This window comes from Lepus europaeus, chromosome 10 (assembly GCF_033115175.1).
Source record: "Lepus europaeus isolate LE1 chromosome 10, mLepTim1.pri, whole genome shotgun sequence".
In the NCBI taxonomy this organism is placed as follows: domain Eukaryota; kingdom Metazoa; phylum Chordata; class Mammalia; order Lagomorpha; family Leporidae; genus Lepus; species Lepus europaeus.
The window spans coordinates 39431435-39443485 of record NC_084836.1 but is presented as its reverse complement, the minus strand read 5'-3'; the positions used below and the strand labels follow the sequence as shown (position 1 = coordinate 39443485).

The following is a 12051-nucleotide window of genomic DNA, read 5'->3' as shown; positions in this document are numbered from 1 at the left end:
CAAATGAGACAGGAGCCTGATTTTAGAAGGGATGAACTGTCAGAGAAATGCATGTTGTCCTTTGCAGGGATTTCTGATGTGTGTAATTGACTATATAGGAAATCTTTATTTTATGAATAAATTACCTAATATCAAAAAGTAGCCTTAAATTTCACAGACTAATTATAAACATTCAAACACAGTAGACCTTATTTCTTTTTGAGACTTCTGCCCAATTCCTTCCTTGTTTCCTTCTTTCTGTTTGCTTCATGATATGGTATTGGTTTAGAAATGATTGTAACAACACACTTTGGAGTCTGTTTTTAATGTTACTTAATCCTAAGTGATTCTCTTTGATTTTCCACTGCTTAGTTAATTAAAGACAATAACTACAAAGCTAGGATACTAAAGTTCTGTAATGACTTTTATAAGGGAAAACAGTAAAAAATTTTTTTTTTAGTTAAACAGAATTGAAGAGTCTCTCCACCTTATGGCAAGAAACTCTGTAATTCCCATCAGAAGATGTAGAGCTTATGTTAAAAGTATTTGAAAGTGTTCAATTTACCAGTAATGATGATGTAATTGAATGAGGTAATGACTACCAGTTTGATCAGCACTGTGTTTTTTTGTTTGTTTGTTTTTATTTTTCATTACTTTAAGAATAAAATTTTTCATAGAGTTTTTCAGACACTAAGGAAGGGTTTTTTTTTTTTTATTTTTTTTATTTTTTGACAGGCAGAGTGGACAGTGAGAGAGAGACAGAGAGAAAGGTCTTCCTTTTTGCCGTTGGTTCACCCTCCAATGGCCGCCGCGGTAGGCGCGCTGCGGCCGGCGCACCGCGCTGATCCGATGGCAGGAGCCAGGTGCTTATCCTGGTCTCCCATGGGGTGCAGGGCCCAAGGACTTGGGCCATCCTCCACTGCACTCCCTGGCCACAGCAGAGAGCTGGCCTGGAAGAGGGGCAACCGGGACAGGATCGGTGCCCCGACCGGGACTAGAACCCGGTGTGCCGGCGCCGCAAGGCGGAGGATTAGCCTAGTGAGCCACGGCGCCAGCCGGAAGGGTTTCAATGACGAGATTGTAGTCACCGAATGGACTGAGACATCGGTGATGACTGTAGTTATTGATCTTACTTTACATGCCTTGGGCCATTTTTGTTGCGTTCATATATGGTGTAGTAATGAGAGTACTTCTTTTCATAATTATTGAATGGCTGCACTTTTAATTGAAACTTCAGTTCTGAAGTCAATACAGTGTTTCTATAGCCTAAATCCTCATTCTTAAGAAAAAATTGATAATTCTGGATTTTATTAAATTGGATTCAACTTCATTAATAACACTAGTTCTTAAATCAAAACTAAGGGCCACAGGCACCCTAATAACATGTTATTAAAATGTGTCAAGATCACTTGCCTTGAAAATCCTTATTTTGAAGGACTTGTGAAAATTGTGAAAATTTACCAGAGCCTAACCTGCTGAAAAACAAGGAAGTTTCAAGAAAGGTCAGTTAGAAAGCTTCAAGAAAGGTCAGTTTCTGGGAAACTGCAACTTAGCAGATAACAGGGAATACCAGTTTGGAAACCCCCCTTGTGCAATGGTTAAGATAAGTAAAACTGATGTGTACTAAGATAAGTAGAACTGCTGTATACTAAGATAAGTGAAACTGCTGTAAACAAAAACCCCCTTCCCCTTTGTACTTACTTGCTTAAGATAATTTTGTGGTTTTTGCCTTTAAATACTGCCTGTAACCCTCGTCCGGCACCTCACTCTCTCAGGAGGGAGGGGTCCGTTTTGCGCAAAACGTAAATAAACCGCCTCTTGTGTTTGCATCGCCGGTGTCCGGAGTCTGAATTTCTGGGTCCCCAGGGTGCTACCCAGGACCCCGCCAGCTTTGGGTCCTTCAATTTTAGCACAGTTTGGTGGGATACAATTCCTGAAAGCTTGGAACTTAGATAGGAGTTTTAGCCACAAAAGTTGACAATGCTGACCTAATTCATGCTTTATCACTCAAAACTTACCTGGAGAGGATCCATTTTCCTGAGGTGTTTTCTAAGGATAGTAATACTTCCTGCTAATGAGCAACCTGGGGGATAGCAGATGATGGCTTAAGTACTTTAGGTCCAGCCACTAACATGGGAGAGCTGGATGGGAGTTTCTCATTCCTGGCTTTGGCCTGGCCCAGTCCCAGATCTTGCAGGCATTTGAGGAGTGAACCATCAGTTGGAAGATTACTCTTGCCCTCACTTTGGCTCTCACTCTCACTCCCTCTTCCTCTGTCAATCTGCCTTTCAAATATAAAAAATAAAGACAGCAATATATTTTCAAGAATGAAATCCACAAAATAGGACAATTTTTTAAACAAAGATTTATTTGTTTATTTGAAAACCAGAGTTTAGGTGAGAGACAGAGAGATCTTCCATCCTTGGTTCACTCCTCAAATGGCCGCAATGGCCAGGGCTGAAACTCCATCTGGGTCTCCTACGTTGGTGCATGGGCCCAAGTACTTGGACCATCTTTTACTGCTTTCCTAGGCACATTATCAGGGAGCTGTATGAGAAGTGGAGCAGCCGGGACTTGAACTGGTGCCCATATATGCTGTCAGCTTCATGTGCAGTGGTTCAACCATCTATGCCAAAATGCTGGCACAAAAATAGAATAATTTATTCCATTTTGATAAAAAAAATTATCCTAAGCACCTATCTTTTTTGTAAAATGCTTTGGCACAACCAGAGCATGGTCTCATTTTTCTTAAGTTAACTTATCATGAAACACTTAGCTGAGAGTTGAGGATTTGATAGGTAGAGTATCAAACTCTAATAAGTCTAATAAGTCAATTTTTTCCTCTAAATGATCCCCTTTATTTGTAGCCATTAGATTTTCACACATTCTGCTGTCCTATGTCTCTGTTGATATGCTTATAGTAGAGGGATTTCAACCTTTTCATCTGTAGTTCTACATTTAACATTTAATAAGAGTTTTCCTTATTCATGGAATTCAACCTGGAAGCTTTGTGACACTTGTTATTTCTTCTTTCTTCTTTTCTTTTTAAATATTTTAAAACCATGTGCTAGATGGGCGACTTGTGACTTCTTCTAATTTGTGTGTCCCATGAAGAAGCCTTTATATTTTACTATCAAATGCTTTCCATAGGCTAAAATATGAGAGGCCCTATGTTGCTGATGTGACAAGTAGCAAGGTATCTTCGCGTTGCATGAACCTCGAGAACACTATTTTTAATTATTGAAAAACTCACTCTTTGTGGTTTGAGTGCCACAGGAGGCACTAGCAAACATTTCTCTGTTGCAGATCTGGAGGCAAGATATCTCTGTGTACATTCAAGCTGCTTTTTAGTTTTGTCATTAAAATCTTTGTCCTTCTGTGCTTCTGGAGTTTACTCAGTAATTTGAGTCTGTCAAATTTGGGCTGTGGTGGTAGTCTGTCTTTAAAATACATGCCTCTATTTTCAAAGACAATGGGTTGAACTAGTGTAATGTGTACTCGGTGAAACACAAAGAGCAGATTTGGACTGAATAATTGGCATAGGAATTGCCCAATGACCAGGTTTCCCCACCCACCTCAGAGATAGCCCACGCTATTTTCAAGTAGTAAAATGGATGCAGTCTTTCAGTAAATTGAATGCATCACTATTCTCTGATGAATTTTTATTTTTCACAATTTAATAAATAGAAATAAGTTCAATCTTTTCATCATTCATAGGAACAATATTCTAAATAGTATAATATAAGAAGTTGTGATTAGGGGAAAAACAGTTCTATAGACATGGTGTCATGTCAGCAATGTGCAGCTAGAGATGCTGTGACAGTATCCATCTGGTGAGAGGGAAAAATGTCTTGACGTCATCATCGTTGCCTGGTAACAGCATGTTTTCTTCTCATTTATAATAGAACTCATTACTTAGAAGTAGGTGATTTTTCCTGATAATTTGAGAAGCAGAAGGTTAAAGGTGTAGGCTGCATGAATTTGGTTTGTGGAAAGAATAATCTGTGTTAAATGTAAGGCATGTTTGATGAGGCTTTCTCTTTTTAAAGTGAATGCTTACAAATCATTAATCTATATGAAAGTGAACTCCCAAATCTAATAGCAGTCATTGAATCGAGCATTGTCACCTTCATAACATGCTGTAGAAAGAGCTTATTTATTTATTTTTTTTTTTGACAGGCAGAGTGGATAGTGAGAGAGAGACAGAGAGAAAGGTCTTCCTTTACTGTTGGTTCACCCTCCAATGGCCGCTGTGGCCGGCGCATCGCGCTGATCCAAAGCCAGGAGCCGGGTGCTTCTCCTGGTCTCCCATGCGGGTGCAGGGCCCAAGCACTTGGGCCATCCTCCACTGCCTTCCCGGGCCATAGCAGAGAGCTGGCCTGGAAGAGGGGCCACTGGGATAGAATCCGATGCCCCAACCGGGACTAGAACCTGGTGTGCTGGCGCCTCGAGGCGGAGGATTAGCCTGTTAAGCCATGGCGCCGGCCAAGAAAGAGCATTAAAGTCTTTCTTTTTGAATAGCATCACATGAATTAGTTTGGGGGTATATAATTGTTTTTAGAAGCACTATTTGTGTTCAGTGTTGTATTAGTGTTAATGTTTTGATGAGACAACACTGAGAAATTGATTAATACTATAAAATTAACTTTTGTCTTTGAAATATCATCCATTCCAGTTCTCCTGCTCTTGGCAAGATCACGTTGAGTTACACCCTAGAAAGATGGAAATGTGTCATGTTTTTATCTACCCTCACAAGCCCAAGTGACTGAATCTTCCCTTGAGGAACCTTGTAGTCTGGAAATTTGATTCCCCTTAAAACTGCTGCACTGGGGTCCATTGGCCCCACAGAATGGCTCCAAATTCTCTGTGCTGTCAGTTTTAATTTGGAAAACAGCAAGTGACTATTCTCCTTGGAAAAACACAGCAGGTAGTGAAAAGTGATGTTGAATCCCAGTAGGACTGCACTTAAATCCTAGTTCAGCCACTTCCTCCATAACCATAGGCAAAACCTTGATCTTCTACTGGTAAGCTTCCTCCCGGGCTTGTAGAAAGCTTTAAAGGAAGGGAGCTATGTTCAAATCACCCAGCAGAGTTACTGGTCTGTAATCAGCACTTAATATTATTTTCCTTTTATTTTTTTTTTCCTGTGAATAATGGTGAATGTAAAGGCCTTCTTTAGTATCCTGAGTTGCAGATAATCCAGATTCAAGAACATTTAGAATGTAAGAGCTTGACTTACATACAAGGAAAAAAAAAAAAAAAAAAACACCCACAGAAGATATAGTTCCCTGGGGTGAGCTAGCTCTTAACTTGAGAACCAGAACTCTTATTGTACTGGGATATCCAAGGTCCTCTCTTAACAAGTTTTGTCTCATTCCTTTTCTGATTCAGCATTTCTTATCTGATTGACCTGGAGGTTACTTACAGGCTTCTCCCCTGAATCATGCAGTTAGAGACCATCTCTCTAGAGGTGAGACAAGATCAGTGTCTTAGCTCAAAATAATGGTCTGCTTTCAGTACAAAAAAGTAGGCTACTTTGCATTAAGTGTCTTAAACTGTAATTGTGCCTTCTCCTGAACACAAAGATGAAATTGATTTTCTTCTGCTGGTGTGTTTCTCACTATTTCTGGTTTCTTTTTGCTACCACTATTCAAGTTATTTATAGCTCACTATAGATTTGGAGGTGGAGAGAATGGTTTCTGTACAAATTGCTTCTATGCACATCATGATGCTGTGATTAATATGACTCAGCAGTGCCAGGCTGCTGAATTGATTTATTTCCTGGATTTGAGCTCTCAGCATGGGCTACCAACTTCTAAATCCATATTCCTTAAATGTGCTATTTTCAGAGCCACAGCGAAGGTGGAATGGCACATTGCCAGCTGCAGTGGGAGCTCTTATTTACAGAGCTGGATTTGTGAACTGCCACCATGCTATTCTTCTCAATCCTTCCTCAGATCTACTCTGCTTACTGTGTTATCTTTAAATTTTTAGCCAAAACCCTGTGGTTCAACCTGGAGTACTCCCTCTTGCTCTTTACTCCTGTTCAAACAATTCACTAAACTTTTTGATTCTGAGGATAAATGGAATTTGATCTTACCTCCTGTTGATGCTCACTCACTAGATAACCAATATCTGATTTTTTTCCCTGTCTTGGGATCTTCATCAGTACAGGGATCCAGTTTGCAATCAGATAATCTTTTTCTATAATGCAATTTTGAACAAACTGTGTCTGCTAAGCTCCTCGGGTCTCCCATTGTTCCTGCACCAGCATCCACATAACTTCCTATGGCATGGGAGGCACATTGCAGTCTGCCTCTGCTCAGCTCTTTGACTTAGTATTCTTTCACCTCTCTTAGTTCACCTGCCAACCCCAGCTTTGCTCTCTGAATAATTTGCAGTCCCTGGTGGTTTATCTTCTGAACCTCTGTACATGTTTCTTTTTCTATTTGAAATGTCTTTTCCTTCCTTAACGTTTTATTCCTCCAAAATAAATGTATTTCATTGGGTAGAATGTATTCAGAAATACTTGTCAAGGATTAGCATTTATATATCATTCTTGAGTAAGAAGTTTGTAATAGAATTATAACAGTATACCCTATGGTTCTTTGCCTGGAGTCATCTAGTGTCTTCTCTGTGGTTCATTTTGGGATTGCATTCTGCAATTTTCTACTTATTTTTTTTAAGATCTTTGACTCTAGTAATGAGAATAGGAGCCTAAAATCACGTCAGAGTGTATATTTACACTTCAGCTGCAAAGTCTCGAGCACAAAATGTTAGGAACTGAACTCTTTGGAGCCACTGAAGCAAACAACTTAGGCATATAAGAAAAATCACATGATTTTAACTGCAAACGAGGACAGTGTCTTCATGTGAATATGTACACAATTATTTTTGAGGCTCACACTAAATCTTTTAAAAAGATCTTGTAATATTTCAATGACAAGTGTTCCAAGTAGCTATAATACTTTTAAACAAACAAACAAAAAATCACTCCCAAACCTAGTGACTTAAAAAAAATTAACTATCTCATGACATTGTGAGTCATAGGCAGAAATCTGTCAGGGATTCTGGTTCTCTATGCCTTTTGATGAGAACAACTCGTATTCAGGAGTGAAAGGGCTTGTGTGAAGGATTCAAGATGGTTTCCTGTCCTGCTGGGGAGGACTAGAAGGTAACATGCACTAGCATTGGTGACTGGCGTGCCTGCGCACACCAGTTTTAGCTTGGCTGATTCAGGGCCATGTGTTGTCTGTTTTATATGGTGGCTTAGTGGTTCTAGGACAACATTCAAAGAGTCTCATGACCTGTGCTTGGATCCTGATATCACATCACTTCCTCTGTTCATGAAAGCAGTCAAAAAATGATCCAAATTAAGGAGAAGGGACATTAGAACCTCTCTATTGATAGAAAATGGTTGAAGAGTCTCAGCCATCTTTAATCCACCATTATGGGTAAATTTCAAAGCTGTAGATGTTTTGACTTATAAATATAGAATAATGACTATTTTTGAATAATCACCTAAACTCTAAACAGTAGTGTATTGAACACGTTTGTGGCTATTTCTGAACTCTTGCAAATATTTCCTCCTAATATAATTTGTTAACTTTTTGTATGGAAGCCCTCAATAGCTTACAAGATCACTCAGACTAAAAGCTTAAGGCCATATGATAATATTGAAATAGTCTTATATGATCTGTCTCCTCACTGTCTCTCTGGTCTTATTTTCTATTAATAGTTTCCTTGGTTTATTCTGCTTTAATATATTGACACACAGTTCCCTAACCCTGCAAGCTTAGACCTACCCCAGGACCTTTGCCTTTGAGGTTCTCCCCTTCTAGCTTCCTTTTCCCCTTCATGTTTATGTGTTACATGTCCTATTTTTTGTGTTTAGCTGCTTACTCAAATGCTTCTTTCTCAAGGTGGTCTCTTCTGTTCAACCAGTATAAAATTGAAACCTCTACCCACGACATCTCATGCCTTGCTGTGCTTTCCTTTTTCATTTTAGCATTTATCAGTCTTCATCAGACTTTGGATTTTGCTTTTGTGTATCATTATTGTTTGTTTCCCTCCATTAAGCAAGAATTTGAATTGCTTTGATTCGTGACTAAGTCCTTGGTTCTAACAACATTACCTATCAGATAGCAGTTGCTCACTAAATATTTGCTGATATAGTTAATTTGTACTACTTCTACATCAGTTTCCATGTGTGAGACTGGGCTCCCTCCCTGGCACAAGAATTTTTCTTCCTCTGCTGAGATATAGTCTGGGTATTTTTCTTTTCCCATTCTACCTGTAAATCTCAGAAATGGTGTACTTTATTGCATTCATCTCTTTTGAAAGAACTATGTGAATTAGGATGATTTAATTAAAGTTTTTTGATTAGGGCTCAGTATTTCCATCTGCATAAAGAATCTTTTTCTTTGTAGTCACGTAGTTAAACACAATGTTTAAAAAGCACTTAACACTGTATGTAGCATAATTCCTTTTGAAAAAATATGTTTTTTTTTCTTTAGGTATTAGAAATTTTAGGGAAAATTTATTTAGGTAGTAATCCACTGTGTAATAATGTAGAGAGATAGTTAAAATACTGTGAGGGTAGGAATTCTGGATACTGTGAGGTTTATACTAAAAGTAAAAAAAAAAGCAAACTGAATTTACCATTGTGACATTCTGCACAGCCTTCAATTTTCTGCCTTCCTCCAGGAAGGTTTTCTCATATCTATGAAAATTATGTTGGTGATTTGCTGACCATTATGTGTTTGTTAAGTTAGGTGTGTTTGCAAACATATCTCCAAATTCAGTGTTCAGTTCTCTTCTTCAAGAGAACATTCTGGTTTGTTTAATGTATCGTGACATATGAATTTCCTGTCTCCCTGGATAACTGCTAGTTAATTATAGCCTGAGTGGTGTGAAGCAGATGTTTTTAGAACAGCCTTGCAGTGATGCGTTGGGAGTCCTCAGGATTTCAGTGTAGGAATGCAGCATTCCTGGGGATTTTCCTGAACCAGAAGCCTGCTCCTCAGGTGGACTGGCTTGAGAGCCAGGATGTTTATCAGGTCTGCATGGATGAATGTATGAGAATACATGTATATGATTATGATGCAAAGTAGATGTCTTTGGGTTCCAGGACATTCAGAAATGCAAAGAGAAAAACCAAAATGTCTGTAGCAATTTTTATGGTCTTTCTTTCATCCTACTTTTGTCCCACGATGTCTTACTGCAACTGGGATCCTAGGAACTCCCATTTCGTCTGATTACCTCCTTGGCACGTCACTGACAATATTCTTTTTCCAATCCCTAACATAAATTCAGTAAGATACTTAGATTATTAATGTTCAGAGTATAAACTTAGATTATTTACTTTATCTATTATCTTCCTAACCTAAATGGATAATGCCTTTCACTGGCCTTAAATTCACAAATTAATAGTATGTAGAAGTATATTTTTCTTAGATGCCTGTTAATCATAAACTGTAACTAAACAGCATAAGATAAAAATATTTATAAAGAGGGGACAGCACTGTGGCGTAGAAGGTTAAGCCACTGCCCATGATATCAGCATCCCATATCCAAGTACTAATTCCATTCCTAGCTGCTCCACTTCAGATCCAGCTCCCTGCTAGTGCACCAGGGAAAGCAGCAGAAGACGACCAGGTGACTGGATCCTTGCCCATCCAATATGGGAGACCCCGATGGAGTTCTTGGTTCCTGATTTTGACTTAGTCCAGTCTCACTCATTGCAGTTATTTATGGAATGAACCAGAGGATGGAAGAGATCACTACCTCAACTGAATTGCAAATAAATAAATTAATCTTTTAAAAAAAGAACTTGAAGACATTACCACTTAGTAAATGTGTTTAGGAATCTCATGAAGTGTGTGTGTCAGGTTACTTAGGCACTGAATACTTGCAGGGCTTTACCACCCCTGCTGTCATCTCCATTTAACATTAGATTTTATTCTCACTGCCTCTTCCCACTCTGCACCTTTCCAGGTAGGACAGGCAGAACAGAGTGCTGACATATTTTGTAAGAATCCTCACTGAGATAGCTGAGGAATTGTGCAGTTACAGTTTTGGTTGTGGTAATTTTTTATCTGTTTGTTTCTTTTCTAGGTGGTAGATTCTAGAGCTTTGGTAGGTACATTTGTAGATTCTTTTTTTAAAAATTTTATTTAAGGTAAATGAATTTTCTGTGTTTCATATGTACAGATTTGGAAACAGTGACACTTCCCACCCTTCTCTGCCTCCTGTTCACGCTCCCACCCTTCCTCCTCCTTCCGCTCTTATTCCCTCTCAATTTTTACAGTGATCTACCTTCAGTTTACCTTATACTCATAAGATTAACCCTATACTAAGAAAGGAACTCAATACATAGTAAGAAGAACAGCATATGGTTCTTCAACAGTAGAGACAAAGACTATCAACAGTCACCTCAAAATGTCACTTTCACTCCTATATATTACATTTTTGGTACTACAGATCTGTTGACTAGTTGTGGAGGCCTTATGGTGTTAAGAACTGTAGAGATTGTAATATTCCAGATAATTAGAGTATCTCTATCAATAGACTAAACTTGAACAAGAAATTCCTTTAAGGTAAATACACTTTAGCAACCACTTTCTGCCAGGGTGGGTGATGGAATAGAAGCACGTTGGAGGGGTTATCTCTTGTCCTAATGTGTCTTAGCAGCTTCTGTTCCTGTGGCCGTGCTTTTAGTTTGTGTGGGTTTCTAGAAGCACCTTATTCTGCAAGGCTGCTTCCTCCTCTCATTCTTCCTGCTCTTGTCTTTCACAGGAGTTCTGAAGGATAGCTGAGAGGAGCACCAAGTCGTGTTTGAAAGACAAAGGGGAAAGTGCTGTGTGGATCCCAAACATAGGGACTCCTGTGTGTATTTTGATTTGTGCTATGGGGGAAGTAATGTTATTTCATAAAATACCTTCCCAGTTTTGGTCACGATATGAAAACATCTGAGAAGTCTGTTGAACATCAGAAATCTCTGTTCTTGTCACTTACTGATCGTCCTCAGTGATGACCATATGGCTTAGCATCTTAAGCTCTGGACTGTGGCTTAGGAACTGTGTGTTAATGTTCAACAGTCAATCTTCAGTTATTGATGCAAGATGATCCACCATCCATAAAATATGAATAATAAACTACTCTAGAAGGTACAAAACAGCAATAAATTCTCCCCATCATTTTCAAGTGATATAAATGTATGATAAATTATGGTAGAGACTACAGTTGATGAAATTTATCCTGAGTACTTAGGAAGATGAATGTTAATTTTTTGGATTACTTTGGATATTTGGTTTGGCAGTCAATCCCTTGAATGTGTGTATGTGTATTTTTGTGTACATACTATTAAGACAGCTAATGCCAAACATTTTTAAAAGATTTATTTTCTTATTTGAAAGAATAACACACACACACACACACAGGCAGAGAGAGAGAGAGAGATCGCCTATCTGTTGGTTCCCTCCTCAAAATTGGCTGCAACAGCTGGGGTTGAGCCTGTCAGAAGCCAGGAGCTAGGAATTCCATCCAAGTCTCTCATGGACGCCTCATCCTCTGCTTGCCGGGGACATTAGCATGGAGCTGGATCAGGAGCAGAATACTGGGACTTGATGGGTCATCTGCTATGGAATGGGGGCATCCCAGACAGCATCTAAATCTGCTGTGCTAAAACACCGACCCCTTCCTCAAACTTTCTGCTCTCAATATCCTCTTATCCTTCAACTGATGTGAAACAATTCTTTAAAGATCCTGTGAACTCCAACTTTGTATTTAGAAATAGTAACAAATGCACTCCTTTGTAAAAGATGATCACTTTCAGAATTTATGATCATCAGATGATAGCTGTTTTTCTGGCTATTAACAGTTGAGACAGATAAGACAAAATTAACCTTTTAATTCGTCAGTGAATGTTAATTGTGGGTAAGTTTATGGTCTTGATGAAATAAAATGGCACACACATATTCCATTCTATGTTTTAGGTTTCTAGAAGTTCAAACAACAAAACAAAGCAAAACAAACAAGACTGGGGACAAACAAACCAAAAATCAAGAATGA

General features: G+C 38.8%; 1 protein-coding gene across 2 annotated transcripts in view; it reads left to right on the top strand.

Moving 5' to 3' along the window:
• The window catches only part of ACSS3 (acyl-CoA synthetase short chain family member 3), a 353512-nt gene that overhangs the window by 299894 nt on the left and 41567 nt on the right, over positions 1 to 12051 (top strand). The gene's annotated exons all lie outside the window — the stretch shown is intronic.